This window comes from Oncorhynchus keta, chromosome 13 (assembly GCF_023373465.1).
Source record: "Oncorhynchus keta strain PuntledgeMale-10-30-2019 chromosome 13, Oket_V2, whole genome shotgun sequence".
Lineage (NCBI taxonomy): Eukaryota > Metazoa > Chordata > Actinopteri > Salmoniformes > Salmonidae > Oncorhynchus > Oncorhynchus keta.
This window is the reverse complement of record NC_068433.1, coordinates 46,681,877-46,699,163: the sequence shown is the minus strand read 5'-3', so window position 1 is coordinate 46,699,163 and position 17,287 is coordinate 46,681,877.

The following is a 17,287-nucleotide window of genomic DNA, read 5'->3' as shown; positions in this document are numbered from 1 at the left end:
GATTAAGGCAGCCCACTGCACCTCTCTGAATCAGAGGGGTTGGGTTAAATGCGGAACAAACATTTCATTTGAATGCATTCAGTTCTACAGCTGACTAGGTATCCTGCTTCATCCAGACTTCTGTGTACTACAACCACATCACGCATTTATGTGGTTATAGGGAGGGAAACGGCCCTACCATTTCCGCATGGACATACTACTCATGTTCCAACCATGTGCTGACCCCTTTAAACCTCCACGCTCCATATAACCCATATGAAAACCTCCCTCTAGCCGCCTCAAACTACCCATGAGTCTTAAAAACCACCATATGGTCCTCTACGTCATGTAAATGCTGGACACGTCACAGCTCTCTCCAAAGTCAAGAGCCGAGAACTCTTGGCTCTGTTCAAACGACTTGTTGCACTGCGTTTTCAGACATGAATGTCACTGGGTGGCTTTTTTCCCCCTTTCTTTTCCTGACAAACGTCTTTCTTTTCAAACCCAGATGGCCTTCAGTTGGACTCTTCAAAGTCGGCGCAGACGGACGCACATCAAAAGGCAAATTCCACGGCTTTCAAAGTGTTGTAATTACCAGAGTGCAAGAACACATATGTGGGCCATATTGCATCAATCATCAAAGAAGCACGTCCAAGTTTAATCACTTCGCCACGGTTGCAATGATCATTCTGACACCCACAAAGTGTTTCAAACTTATATTTTGAGATAAGAAAAGAAAGAGAGGGGAACTATGTTGTATAAATGGTATGAAATGGTTTTTGTATCTATAACCAGAGAAGGTGAAGCTGTTCATTTCTGTGTAGGCCGTATAACCAGATCATACCCACCAAGTTCACAGTTCTTCAGATCAGTGGTTTTGTTGTTATGAACTTGTATGGCCTTGGATAAATAACATGAAAACCGATTGTTAATCACCACGTGGAACAAAAACGAAATGTTCTCTCAGTTTCTGTGGCAGTACTGCTTGGGGGGAGCATGCATTCCCAGACTAGCAGCTGACTTCACCACAATAAAGGGTTTTTAGCTCGAATTAATTTCACTCAATTCACTTTTTCTTCAAGCAACTTGACCCCTATTGTGTTAACTTTGACACAAATCCTGATTAGTGTTATATTGTTATATATTGTCTGATTTGAATTTTCATGTACACACCTCTTGAACATGATCCTATTATTTTGTGTCCAGCAAAATTTGGGGTTGATACACTCCCCCATTCTATGTGAGAAGAGTCATGTTTCTGGTCATTGACTCACAACCCCATGGCCAACCGCAGGTCTGTGCCCTTGTATACATTCCTTCAACCCTCTCCTCTCCCCCCGCTCTCTCCACCCTCTTGTACAGTGCTCTCGTCTGATGGAACGTGCCTCAGAAACCATTTCCATGCTCTCTCACAGAGAAAACTTGCAAACAGCTGCATTTTCCATTAGAAGTGGTTAGAAAGTCGTTTTTCTTTCGGTAGGGCGTAGGGGAGCGAGGGAACAAGGAGAATGGGAGGGAGGGGTGTAGATGAAAGCCAGAGAAATCTAGAGAGTTTAAGTGAGAAAACATGTGGCGGTTGGTCATCTGCATGGTTCCCACCTTCCTTTATCAGCAAAACACAGCCTTGGTGAAACATGTTAGAATACAAATTCTATGACATACGGATGGATGAGCAGACATGTGAAAAGACAAGTAGGTAGTTAGGTAGGTAGTTAGGTAGGATTGTGAATCCTGACCGCCATTAAGGTAGCCAATCTCCATGAACTGATCCTGGCATATACCATCCAATTGGCCCAGCGTCATCCGGAAGCTCATTGTAAATAAGATTTTTTCTTAACTGACTTGCCTCGTTAAATAAAGGTTAAAAAAAATAGATAGGCAGGAAGCAGAGGAGAATGGTGGGAGGAGCTATTGGAGGGCAGGCTCATTGTAAAGACTGTAATGGAATCAATGGAACGGAGTCAAACATTGATTTCCATATGTTTGATGTGTTTGATACCATCCCATATATTCCATTCCAGTCTGTACAATGAGCCTGTCCTCCTAAAGCTCCTGCCAACAGCAACCTCTAGCACGAATGTATGCAAGGAGGTACAGTACTAGTTAGCTTGGTATCCGGGGAAGGCCTCTCATAACTTGCTCATGCTTCCATTCTCTCTGTTTTTCATTTTACAGCTGGAAAACTTTCCCTACTCTCTTAAACGAACATACTTGTTAATGCAGTGTGTTTTGTGCGTTGGACTATTCCCAACAGCACCTGGTCATCTAATTCTCTCCCAATCTCTGAACCTCTGAATATTCACAATTCTGCAGTGCCTTTGCCCTTCAGAACCTCTTTGATAGACAGTTTGGTTGACAGGCTTCAAACATAAAGATATAAAACTGTATTTTTGTTGTGAAGAATCAACAACAAGTGGGACACAATCCTGAAATGTGGAAATACATTTATTGGATATTTCAAACTTTTTTAACAAATCAAAAACTGAAAAATTGGGCGTGCAAAATTATTCAGCCCCTTTACTTTCAGTGCAGCAAACTCTCTCCAGAAGTTCAGTGAGGATCTCTGAATGATCCAATGTTGACCTAAATGACTAATGATGATAAATACAATCCACCTGTGTGTAATCAAGTCTCCGTATAAATGCACCTGCACTGTGATAGTCTCAGAGGTCCGTTAAAAGCACAGAGAGCATCATGAAGAACAAGGAACACACCAGGCAGGTCCGAGATACTGTTGTGAAGAAGTTTAAAGCCGGATTTGGATACAAAAAGATTTCCCAAGCTTTAAACATCCCAAGGAGCACTGTGCAAGCGATAATATTGAAATGGAAGGAGTATCAGACCACTGCAAATCTACCAAGACCTGGCCGTCCCTCTAAACTTTCAGCTCATACAAGGAGAAGACTGAAAAGAGATGCAGCCAAGAAGCCCATGATCACTCTGGATGAACTGCAGAGATCTACAGCTGAGGTGGGAGACTCTGTCCATAGGACAACAATCAGTCGTATATTGCACAAATCTGGCCTTTATGGAAGAGTGGCAAGAAGAAAAACATTTCTTAAAGATATCCATAAAAAGTGTCGTTTAAAGTTTGCCACAAGCCACCTGGGAGACACACCAAACATGTGGAAGAACGTGCTCTGGTCAGATGAAACCAAAATTTAACTTTTTGGCAACAATGCAAAACGTTATGTTTGGCGTAAAAGCAACACAGCTCATCACCCTGAACACACCATCCCCACTGTCAAACATGGTGGTGGATACATCATGGTTTGGGCCTGCTTTTCTTCAGCAGGGACAGGGAAGATGGTTAAAATTGATGGGAAGATGGATGGAGCCAAATACAGGACCATTCTGGAAGAAAACCTGATGGAGTCTGCAAAAGACCCTGAGACTGGGACGGAGATTTGTCTTCCAACAAGACAATGATCCAAAACATAAAGCAAAATCTACAATGGAATCAAAAATTCAAAAATAATTCAAAAATAAACATATCCAGGTGTTAGAATGGCCAAGTCAAAGTCCAGACCTGAATCCAATCGAGAATCTGTGGAAAGAACTAAAACCTGCTGTTCACAAATGCTCTCCATCCAACCTCACTGAGCTTGAGCTGTTTTGCAAGGAGGAATTTCAGTCTCTCGATGTGCAAAACTGATAGAGACATACCCCAAGCGACTTACAGCTGTAATCGCAGCAAAAGGTGGTGCTACAAAGTATTAACTTAAGGGGGCTGAATAATTTTGCACGCCCAATTTTTCAGTTTTTGATTTGTTAAAAAAGTTTGAAATATCCAATAAATGTCGATCCACTTCATGATTGTGTCCCACTTGTTGTTGATTCTTCACAAAAAAATACAGTTTTATATCTTTATGTTTGAAGCCTGAAATGTGGCAAAAGGTCGCAAAGTTCAAGGGGGCCGAATACTTTCGCAAGACACTGTATATAGGATCTTAATTTGACCAGTATCGTTGTAGAAAAAATAATCCTGCAGCGCCAGGATTTGACTGTTTAGTCCTTAATGTTGCTTGATCAGTGGTGAGCTGGACAAACGTAAGCTACATGAAAAGTGCAATACTGTTAATATATACTGAATAAAAATATAAACGTAACATGTAAAGTGTTAGTCTCCTGTTTCATGAACTGAAATAAAAGATGCCAGAAATGTGCACAAATTTGTTTACATCCCTGTTAGTGAGTATTTCTCATCTGCCAAGATAATCCATCCACCTGACAGGTGTGACATATCAAGAAGCTGATTAAACAGCATGATCATTACACAGGTGCACCTTGTGCTGGGGATAATAAAAGGACACTCTAAAATGTGCAGTTGTTTCACACAACACAATGCCACAGATGTCTCAAGTTTTAAGGAAGTGGCATTTGGCATGCTGACTGCATGAATGTCCAACAGAGGTGTTGCCAGATAATTGAATGTTCATTTCTCTACCATAAGCCACCTCCAACATAATTTTAGAGAATTTGGCAGTACGTCCAACCGGCCTCACAACCACAGACCACGTGTAACCACACCAGCCCCTGACCTCCACATCCGGCCTGTTTCCCTGCGGAATCGTCGGAGACCAGCCACCTGGACAGCTGATGAAACTGAGGCGTATTTAAATCTGTAATAAAGCCCCTTAGTGGAGAAAAACTAATTCTGATTGGCTGTGCCTGGCTCCCCAGTGGGTAGGCCTGGCTCCCAAGTGGGTGGGCCTATGCCCTTCCAGGCCCACCCATGACTGGGCCCCTGCCCAGTCATGTTAAATTTATTCCAATGAACTGATTTCAGTATATGAATTGTAACTCATTTTTAAAAATGTATATCACAAAGCTCATCTGTATTCTCTGCAGCACAGGAAGATTCTCAGCAACAAAAGAGTGATCAAATTAAGATCCTACATCTGTACTTTGTTTGTTTTCACTCTCTCCTCAACACCACTGTCTGAGAGGGCACAGAGTTTCTTTCCTACTCTCAAATTAAATAATTAGCATGCATTCATTATGTCACGCTGTGTGTATGGTTTCACAGCTTTTGCTTTTTAATTGCACACTGCCTCGGGGCGACCACAGCATAATACAAAGGCTGATCAATAACAGTGGATTGTATTGTAGCACTGGGCTCGTGGCTCGGCTGCCTCACTCGCCTAGCTGTTACTAATGAGAGTGAGATGCAACGTCGACGTGGGCCAGGTCAAGGACTGGGTCAGAGACGTACCGTGGAGGGCCATCCTCCCGGATAATGAACCCCCTGTGGATTGTGGGCCAGCGCAGGTTAACGAACATGCAAAGTGCAATTAGAGACTCGTTTGACCGGGGCACCCTAAAGAAGTTGATGAGGAGTTCATGTGGGTGAGAAGTCTTTCTGCTTTGATGTTGGATCAAAACATTGGATGGTTGTTTGGTTTGGTTGGATGGGAGAGAGAGTTGTGATTGTCTTTGTGTGTTTTTTATGATCTCCGTACTTAGGACTTTGTGTTCCTTACGGAACATAGGCCATCGATGAATCGCCTCCATCTCTTTCTGTCTTTTGCCTTCCACTCCAGGCGTTGCCATGTCAGACCCTCAGCCTTCATCTCCTGCTCTGTGCTTTGTCTCTGGGCCATTCTAGGTCTTCCTCTTATGCGCTTGCCTTGTGGGTTCTATGTTAGGGCCTGTTTTGTGATGTAATTATTGTTTCTTCAGAGTGTGTGACCTGTCCAACTTCACTCTCCTCTTGAGTTGTTCTTCTAGTGGTTATTGTTTAGTTGTTTCCCACAGCTTGATGTTGCTGATGGTATCTGGCCATTGGACTACCAGAAGGTGTCTGAGACAGTGGTTGTTGTAATTTGTTCAGTATGTTAGTGGTGGTTCTCCATGTTTCAGATCAGTACAGAAGAATTGATTTCACATTTGAGTTGAAGATTATCCATTTTGTTAAAGGTGAGATGTTTTTGGTTTTCCAGATCTTATTTAGATTCAAGAGAGAGAGAGAGAGAGAGAGAGAGAGAGAGAGAGAGAGAGAGAGAGAGAGAGAGAGAGAGAGAGAGAGAGAGATAGAGAGAGAGGTCATGAGCAGATGACCTCCCATATTTTTGAGCATGTTCTTTTAAAAATAGATAGATTTAGAGTTAGGCAAACTTTGATTTTTTTTGGCAGGGACATATACAAGATGCTACCCTAAACAATATAACCTTCACTCCAAATCAAAACTCCAAACCTAAAACCTGATTTTAGACAGAATGACCTAGAATGCTTCCTACACCCAAGGATTAATATTCCCAAGCTATACATCAAATGCTCTGGGAAACAAACAAACAAATCACCATCCAACTTGTAACTGAGTGACTAATGCTTAGTCTGAAGCAATTGTTTTACTTTCAAAAGCCAAGAAGAAAAAAGAAATTACAATTATATATTTTTATAAGGACTGAAGGCTAAGGCTACCAAGCTAGCTAGGACAGACAGATACAACTTACATTAGCACTGACTTGTGAAGTGAGATGTGCCGAAGCCTTTGAGCCCAACAAATGGCAGGTTACCCTACCCAAATCCAGAGGCCTTGAAGCCCCCTCCTGCTGTTCAGGGTGTAACACCTACTGTACTCCTGTTGCCTGCTGCACTGCTCCTTGGATTCCACCTGGCAATTTGTTCACCGTCTGCCCTGGTTTGTCTCCCCCCACCCCAATCAAAACATTGGATGGTTGGATGGGAGAGAGAGAGTTGTGCCCTGGTTGTCTCCACCCCCCGCTCGCCTCCAGCACACAGGCACTGTTGGGGGCGAGTGACTCTGAACTTACAATAGCTAGCTCCAAGTCATTATATATTTAGTTTTTTTCTTGTGCATTTTGCTATTTGACTCATAACTCCTGCATGCTTTGTTGACCACAAACTTTCTTTACCCAATCGCAGGACAGACTATGTTTGTTCCCACACTCGGGACTCTGACTCTCTAATGGTTACACAGACTTTTGGCCTCACATCCCATTCTAACCACCTCTCGCCGGCTTTGTATTCCTGTTACCTGAGGAAATTGCTGTACAATATGATCTTGTTGCCATCTGATGCACATCCAGATGTCATAAATCAGCACTGCAGAGCTCTCCCTGTCCTCTGCCGTGCCCTGATCGTATTACTGATGATAATAACTGGAAATGTGCATGTATATCCTGGCCCATCTATTGTTGCTAGACCCAATTCTGACTTGTGCTCTGATATCTACTTCACTGATTTCTGCTCTTGTAAAAGCCTGTATTTTCTCCACATTAACACTTTAACATCAATTGAGGGTTCACAGCTCCAATCCAGATGTGTTGGTCATTACTGAGACGTGTTTAAGGAAGAGTGTTTGAATACTGATGTTAACCTTTCTGGTCACAACATTTTTCAGCAAGACAGATCTTCCATAGGTGGGTAGTGGCAATCTTTACCAAGGATCACCTTCATTGCTTGGTTGTCTCCACCAAGTCTGTCCCCAAACAATTTGATTTGCTGGTTTTAAGTATGACATTTTCAAATAGCTCTTTGTTGACTGTTGCTGGGTGCTATTGTCCTCCATCAGCACCAGCCTGTATGCCCTAAGCTCTCTCCTGGCCTCTTACACTAAGTCTGAATTTCTCCTGCTAGGTGACCTAAACTGGGACATGCTTAAACCACCTGACCAAGTCCTAAAGCAATGGGACTCCCTAAATCTTTCTCAGATTATTGACAATCTCACAAGATATGTGCTGCTATTTTTATTGACTTGGCCAAAGCTTTTGATACGGTAAACCATTCCATTATTGTGGGCCAGACAAGGAGTATTGGTGTCTCTGAGGGGTCTTTGGCATGGTTTGCTACCTTTCTCAACGAGTGCAGTGTATAAAGTCAGAAAATATTCTGTCTCAGCCACTGCCTGTCACCAAGGGAGTACCCCAAGGCTCATTCCTAGGCCCCACGCTCTTCTCAATTGACATCAACAACATAGCTCAGGCAGTAGGAAGCTCTCTAATCCATTTATATGCAGATAAGCAGATGATACAGTCTTATACTCAGCTGGCCCCTCCCAGGATTTTGTGTTAAATGCTCTACAACAAAGCCTTCTTAGTGTCCAACATCACTGAGTCGCTCCTCTTTTCAGTTCGCTGCAGCTAGCGACTGGAACGAGCTGCAACAAACACTCAAACTGGACAGTTTTATCTCAATCTCTTCATTCAAAGACTCAATCATGGGCACTCTTACTGGCTGCTTTTCGTGATGTATTGTTGTTTCTACTTTCCTACCCTTTGTGCTGTTGTCTGTGCCCAATAATGTTTTTACCATATTTTGTGCTGCTACCATGTTGTGTTGGTACCATGTTGTTGTCATGTTGTGTTTCTACAATGCTGTGTTGTCATGTGTTGCTGCATTGCTATGTTGTTGTCTTAAGTCTCTCTTTATGTAGTGTTGTGTTGTCTATCTTGTCATGAGGTGTGTTTTGTCCTATATTTATATATTTTTTTACTATACTTTTTTAATCCCAGCCACTGTCTCCGCAGAAGGCCTTTTGCCTTTCGGTAGGCCGTCATTGTAAATTAAATTTGTTCTTAACTGACTTGCCTAGTTAAATAAAGGTTCAATTTAAAAAGAACTTGTGTTGAATGCTATTCTTGCTTTACCAATGATTTATTTCACATCTTTCTCCATCCACAGTTATCACACTACCTAGGTAGGAGAATCTGACTACAGTACCTCCTCTAGGTGGTTGTTTCCATGGTTATTGGTGCGTTGTCTTTATTGTTGATCCTCACGACTTTCATTTTCGGGGGGTTGATCTGAAGTCCAAGCATAGCTGCATTGTTTCTACAGTATGGGAGTCGCTGGTGAGTGTGTGCTAATAGTGCCACATCATCAGCAGAGATCCTCTAGCTGCTCAGCCAGGCTCCTCTGAATACGGGTTCGGTTATTGTTGGTTGTTTGTTTCAAGATCCAGTCGACACAAAAGTGGAAGAGGATGGAACAGAGCAGGCAGCCCTAATTTCTAATGGACTTCCCTCATGATAGGTTACAGGTTAATGATATCCTGAATTTGGGTGGGATTCCATAGTGTGCCATAAGTTTCCAAAGCATCGCTCGGTCTATACTGTGAAACGCCTTTTCAAAAATCAATCAAATTGACCTAGACAGGAGAGTTCCATTCTATGGATTACTCAAAGATAATTCTGAGGGTTTTTCATCCACCACTTCCTGGAGTCTCTCTAATCACCTTAGTAGTTGCTAATGAATGTAAACACACAGTACACTTCTGATCCTAAGTTGATCAAATGTTTGACCTTTCATCAAAATAAAACAAATTCCTACTGTAACTGTGTGCTTGGCAGTATGTGTTATATAATCCATTTTCCCTCAACAAAGTGCTGAACATTTTCAGGGAAAGGCATCAAATCTGTTCTTATCTGTGTCCCTGGCTCTGCGTCTCAGTGAAGTAATCCCTGACGGTCAGAGTTGTTCGGGTTCACTTCCTTCTCATAGCTGCAGGACCACACGCACAGGGGTGTGACAAAGCCCCCAGATTGAGGGGACACTTATCAGGACTTCCAAACGCAGGGGACAACTCAAGGTCACTCTAAATTGGCTCACGAGAGATCTGCCCACCACCTCAAGGCAATCCTAGTCCTGCTGCTCCCTTCAATGATGTGTAACTCCCCTGGCCACTCTGTGGCGCAGAGAAGGCAGACCGCTGTCTTGCAAATGTGGCAATAGCTAGGAGAATGGAGTGATTCTCCTCTGTGTCCTTGAAGCAGAGACTGACAAAGAGCTCAAAGTCAGGGAGCGTTTAACACCACCATACTGTTATGTTATATCAAGTTTGATGGTAGGTTTGGTCTTCATATTGACAGTCACTGTCACTGTTTCAAAGTCAAGTGCATGCAAAGGCTCTGCTGCACAAACTTCAAGCTAATTGCCTCCCAGTATCAGGGGGTTCCCTCCCTCCCTCTCAGAGCAGCGAGAAAAAGCAGAGCCGTGGGCTGTGGTAGTTACTGGGGTGCCATGCCTCCTCATTGGAGCTCTGGGACAGTCCTGTTGTGCACAGCAGCGGGGAGCAAATGCCGATTTTCTCTTTCTCAGTTCCCTGTAGAGGAGTCATACTATTCTATAGCCCTGGTCCTCTCAGAATGTTGATCCTTGTGGCATATTAGTCTACATAGTAAATATGGATTTACACTCCCCTTCCCCCACTGCAACTCTGCCTAATTCTAGCTCCTGCTGTTGATATCTATATTTGAACATTTGTTAAATATGAAAAGGCATGGAGTAATTTACCCTTGCCTTGAACATACATGGATTGAATCATCCTCTTAATTTTGACCCTGCACACATACACTAATGATAACCAAAATTCCATCTTCATTGATGCTTGAAAAACTTTGCTTTCATTCAAATGCATTTTTAATCAATAACATCAGTAATGTGAGGCCAAACTGGGTTGTTTTGCAATTATGTGCTTGAGTGTTGCTTCAAGGCGGACGAGTGAGGTACATCACATTTGCTTCCAGATTCACGGAAAGAGAATATTAATGAATTAGCCAATATTAATGACAAAATGTTTGTGGAGGAAAGTTTGTTAAGGTTATTGGAGTTAGCTGAAAGGATTCATTAATGAGCACATGGCTCACAGAGAGAAAAAGCAGCCCCCCTGCTCTTCCCCCAAGACATTGTCCAATGGTTGTTATGCTAATCACTTAATTAATACCATGCATATCATTAGTGGAAAATGAAGATTCAAATGCCAGCAGACATTAATTACCGCTGAAGAATTTGTTGAGCATTTCTGCCATGAATGCTAACAATCTGCCAAGAGTCATTTATGAACATTCGTTTCATCTCTGTCATCTAGCAGACACAATGAGGTGCAGTGTTAAGATGGTTCGTATCACTAAACCACCTGTTATTCTGCCCTGGCCTTACATGCTATGTATGTCTGAGAGCAGAGATTAATACAACTGTTGTTGAATATGTTACACAGTTACACATGTATTATACTGTGGTAATGTAGATACAGTGATGACTTCATAATGATCAAGCCAAAGTAGGGACTCTAAATTGAGAGGGGACTAGCCTAATTATATTTTTCACTCATTAAAATCATTTTGCAAGAATAATAAGCCTACAGTGTTTCATTGGATCGTTCATTGCAGAAGCTTGGCAATGAACACATTTTTCTGTGGGGGATGTTGAATATATAGCTGTTTTAAATTATAAATTGATCTCAATAACCTCCGTAACTCTGTGAACACAGAGTGACCTCTGTGTTCACTTAAGAACTGTTTAGCCAGGTAATTCATTTGCTAATATGTGCAGTTCACCGTTAAAACTAGCCCGAGACTCAGTACCAAACCTTCATTACATTTTAAAATATATATAAAGAAGAGGATGATGGCCATTGGGTCTGTGCCAACCTATAAACACCTTCTTAATTAAATTCCCTACACACATAATTAATTGATTTCCAATGGCCACGTTGAGCACCTCTTACAACAGTTACCTGCTGGGCAAGTTAATCGTCAGGTTAGATGCTTAGCCTGAGGTGGATTTGTGCTGTGAATTATAATGATAGCTAGTCGTTTCAATTCCGTCAGAGTGAGCTGATAACAGTTTTCCCAATCATATTAATACCCATAATGCCACAATGTGGGCACTTCTTGATTTACAGTATGCCTACATATTACATATATTTCAATTATATCATTCATAACATAAGTGATCACTTAACATCCTTAAAGGAGGTGCTAAACCAGCTGATATTTGTTTAGTTTCATTACATCATGATATTTTCGTGTATTGAGTGATTTACAAGGACATTAAATGATTCAGGAATCCATCTTTAGAGAAGCAACCTTGTCCTCAATAAGCTGAAAGTCATTGTCCACTTCAGGCTAAAGAACAGGCACTGATGAACTCAATATTTTTATTTTGTTATAGCATTACCCAAGAGCGAGGGAGATTGGGCAGTGCATGACCATCTTAGCAAAAAGAGTGACCTAACCTTTTATATCACTCCTCAGAACTCTTAATTTGGGCTTAAATGAAACCTCATAAAGCATCCTAAAAAGTGTGAGAAGGAACTGTCATTTACATTTTTATGGTAATCACCATACACAACAGATATGGAGAAACAGGCAATAACTGGCTAAAATACACCTTGAACATAATGATGGACACATGGCAGGGTATTTTGAAAGACAGATAACATTGGCAGGATCAATATACTGTAGATTCTACTGGTCTCGTCTCTCTCCAGCTGGTTTTTACCCATGTTTCATATTTACCGGTAAGTAGTGTATTACACTTCAGCATGGTTCTTAGCTCACTCTCTGGACTGGAAACGCCATCCAAACAGAACGAGTACCTGCTTCAGTCCTGGCATAATAAGCTTGGTTTCACACCTGCCTCTTCAAAACTGTACCGTGGCACAAAGCATCTACCCAGGGCTGTCCCTGCCAAAGAAAAGTCAAGAACAATCCAGTGCCAACATTACTAATGAGCCATGCTTTCAAAATGCTGGGAACCTATTTGTGGAATTTTGGCACAAACCGGATTCTTGTCATAGTTCCTTCTGTTTTTCAAGATGAAAGATTTCTTCCAAAAACACAAGTGAATGTTTTTAGTGTCTCTATTATCCCTCTCAACCAAATCTGGAATGATTCAAATTAAACACATTAGTTCATCAGTGAGGTCTGCGTTAATGTGTTGTCCTATAGTAGATTAGAGAAGGCAGGGGGATTTAAATGATGCTGGAACATTCTAATTAGAACTCAGTGTGAGCTGCCTGTTTAAATGGATGGAGTAATGAGATAAGTCATTCTCTCAGTGGTAACTTAATCACCATGCTCTATTTTACCCTATAAAGGCCTGGCATTCACCTGAACCAGGGCTCATTGAAATGGATTAAATCATCTGTATCACTAAAACTGTGATTGCACTTTCTTCTCAGTCTTCTTTATGGAGTCTAATCGACCACTATAGCCTGAAGTTTGATACATCAAGACTGCCATCCTGAGGACAATGATGGAACTACAGATAAGATGACTCATGAATTGTCATAGGTCTTGAACGCAAGGATCAAACATTTATATATTCGACATTGGTGAAGTGTACTACTCTTGAATTGAGTTGTGTGAAATCACCCAATACGTACAAGAGTCAACTGCTTGGTCCTGTGTGCACCAAGTCAGTCAGTTCCAATTCCAAAATCATGTTACTAAAGTTAACATGAGGCAGATTTGGGAAAATACCCTACAGTAAGGACCTATTGAATTAGAGTACAAATTACACCAGCCATTCAAACAAGTATAAAAGTAATAAATCCACATACTCAAGTGAATGTATGGGGAAAAAAACAAGGAGAATGGCACAAAGCACAGTGTCATTCAATATGGCAATTAACATAGTTAAGTTAATCATTCTACAAGTAATTGTATTGTTTTATTTGAATGCCAGTATATTTTCTTGTGTTATATTCCCATAGTCCTTTGGTTAATCTCCTCTAACTGCTGTTGTTTAGTGATTATGCAGTTCACACTAATCCCCTGCTTGCCTATGAGGGTGCCATTTTTTGTAAACTACTTCATTTCTTTGTCCTATTCAACCGACTCCTCTTGCTGTTTGATCCCGTGTAAGATGTATGTCCTCTGTAGTGCCTGTTGGTGGAGTGTACATTAAAGACAAGTACAGTGTAACTTTCACCACACAATTTCTAATTACAATTCAAATGTCGATGTCTGGACTCTTTGCGATAGCCTGAAAGCCACCATATACAGCAAATGGTGGGGGAAGATTATGAGGCTATTTCCCGCGGAACTGTTCCTCATTAATCCAAAGAAGATGGATAACGGATTCTTAAAATGCTAATGTGCTATAAAAATGTCCCAAATGACATTTTACAGAGGAAGTTCATAAGGTGTAGAGGTAGTGTTTGCCATCATCTGTCTGTGGAATACGTTTTTTTTAAGCATTTCTCCCCACACACTAAGAAAGAGAGGCCTCAGCTGCACTGACATTCAGAGGGCAACAGTGGATGCTCCTCAGAGGAGGAAGGGGTTGACCATCCTCCTCAGTGAATTTCATAAAAATGTAAATTGTAAAACATCTAAAAAAGTTATCCTTTTTCAACACCATAGTACCCTCAATGCTCATCACTAAGCTAAGGGTCCTGGGACTAAACACCTCAACCTGTAACTGGATCCTGGACCTCCTAACGGGCTGCCCCCAGGTGGTGAGGGTAGGTAGCAACACATCTGCCACTCTGATCCTCAACACTGGAGCCACCCAGGGGTGCATGCTCAGTCCCCTCCTGTACTCCCTTTTCACCCACGATTGCATGGACAGGCACAACTCCAACACCATCATTAAGTTTGCAGATGACACAACAGCCTGATCACCGACAACGATGAGACAGCCTATAGGGAGGGGGTCAGAGACCAGGCCCGGTGGTGCCAGAATAACAACCTATCCCTCAACGTAACCAAGACTAAGGAGATGATTGTGGACTACAGGAAAAAGAGGACCGAGTACGCCCCCTTTCTCATCAATGGGGCTGTAGGGGAGCAGGTTGAGAGCTTCAAGTTCATTGGTGTCCACATCACCAACAAACTAAAATGGTCCAAACACACCAAGACAGTTGTGAAGAAGGCACGACAAAGCCTATTCCCCCCCAGGAAACTAAAAAGATTTGGCATGGGTCCTGAGATCCTCAAAAGATTCTACAGTTGCAACATTGAGAACATCCTGACTGGTTGCATCACTGCCTGGTACGGCAATTGCTCGGCCTCCGACCGCAAGGCACTACAGAGGGTAGTGCGTACGGCCCAGTACATCACTGGGGCTAAGCTGCAAGCCATCCAGGAACTCTACACCAGGCGGTGTCAGAGGAAGGCCCTAAAAACTGTCAAAGACCCCAGCCACCCCAGTCAGTGACTGTTCTTTCTACTACCGCATGGCAAGCTGTACCGGAGTGCCAAGTCTAGGACAAAAAGGCTTCTCAACAGTTTTCACCCCTAAGCCATAAGACTCCTGGTAATTAACAGGTAATCAAATGGCTACCCGGACTATTTGCATCGTGCCCCCCAACCCCTCTTTTACGCTGCTGCTACTCTCTGTTTATCATATATCACTTTATATATCACTTTATGTCAGTCACTTTAACTATACATTCATATACATATGTACATACTACCTCAATTGGCCTGACTAACCGGTGTCTGTATGTAGCCTCGCTACTTTTAGAGCCTCACTACCGTATATAGCCTCGCTACTGTTTTTCACTGTCTTTTTACTGTTGTTTTTATTTCTTTACTTACCTATTGTTCACCTAATACCTTTTTTGCACGATTGGTTAAAGCCTGTAAGTAAGCATTTCACTGTAAGGTCTAAACCTGTTGTATACTTTGATTTGACAGCTAGCTAGCACTGCAGTGTATACAATGAGGTGAGTAGTTGACTGAAACGGAGAGAAAGACAGTAGTTGAACAGTTTTGAACAAATTAATTTCTTCCAAAATGATGGAGAAGCAAGAGATTTCGTAATTTATTTTCGCTTTCAGTTTCATTTACTTAGCTAGCAAATGCAGCTAGATAGTTTAGCCTACTGAAAGACCCTGCTCAAACAGAGGGACACTATGTTAGCTAGCTGGCTATGACTTTCCAATACAACACTGGAACTCTTCCAAGTCAAGGTCAGCTTTTGGTTTTCACTCATTTATTGCCACGGGGCCCGCCAGTGTAACTGCTTAATGACTGTACACTGTAATGTAACTGCATAATTGTAGCGGGTTTACTAGGGCATTTGTTGTATTAGCTATGCTGACTATGATGTTACTTTAGCTAATACGGTAACAACGATGTCAGCTGTGTGTAGCGTTTATGGTTTCGCCTGGTCACATACAGCTGTTTGAAGTCCACAAACGAAGGAAAGAGAAGGAATACAACGTGGCTGTTATGAGAGTGTACTCTGTTTACGCATGATCAGGGCTGAATTCTTTCTGCCGATTCCGTTGAGAAACATTTCGTAAACGGACGTAAACTGAATAAAACCAGGATAAACATTCCTGAATTTGTCCAATAGAAACTCAGCTAGACGGAGGCAAGAGTGTACAATGCTGTATTGAATGTCACTGTCTGTCACCTCAAATCTGTCTCTCGACCTGTGTGCACCTCATTGTAAACTTTAATTCATAGGCTAAGTTGTTGCAACCTCATGATGGCTATAGGGAAAATTTGAGTATCATGTGGTTGTCTAAACCTATCGCTGTTACATTGGTGAATGGAATATGAATCAGAGTCATCCAATATGCTGTAATAGAAATAAGGCCAGGTTCATGAAAAAATAATTGTCCTTCCTCATCTTAAACGGGACTGACCGCCACTGGTGAGAATTGTCTCTATAGTGCCTTCAGAAAGTATTCACACAGCCTTTTCCACATTTGGTTGTGTTACAGCCCGAACAAAACATTTCTGAAATGTAGATTTTGTTGTCGCCTGGCCTACACACAATACCCCATAATGTCAAAGTGAAATAATGTTTTTAGACATTTTTACAAATGAATAAAAAATGTAAAGCTGAAATGTCTTGAGTCTATAAGTATTCAACCCCTTTGTTATGTTGCCCGGAGAGGAAGGAAACCGCTCAGGGATTTCACCATGAGGCCAATGGTGACTTTAAAACATTTACGGAGTTTAATGGCTGTGATAGAAGAAAACTGAGGATGGATCAACATTGTAGCTACTCCACAATATTAACCTAAATGAGAGGGAAAAGAAGGAAGCCTGTACAGAATAAAAATATTCCCAAGCATCCTGTTTGCAGTAAGGCACTAAAGTAAAACTGCCAATAATATTGGCAAAGAAATTAACTTTATGTCCTGAATACAAAACGTTTTGTTTCAGGCAAATCCAACACAACAGATCACTGATTACCACTCTTCATATGTTCAAGCATGGTGGTGGCTGCATCATGTTATTGGCATACTTGCCATTTGCAAGGACAAGGGAGTAATTTTTTTTTTAAAGAAAACTGGATAAAGCTAAGCACAGGCAAAACCCAAGAGGAACACCTGGTTCCGTCAGCTTTCCAACAGACACTGGAGATGCTTACCAAGATGACATTGAATGTTCTTAAGTGCCCTAGTATAGTGTTGACTTAAAATCGGCTTGAAAATCTATGTCAAGACTTAAAATGACTGTCTAGCAATGATGAACATCCAACTTGACAGAGCTTGAATAATTTTCAAAAGACGGATGTGCAAATATTGTGTTATCCAAGTATGCGAAACTCTTATTTGAGATTTAGGGACAATTCGGGCTTAATCCAAAGATGT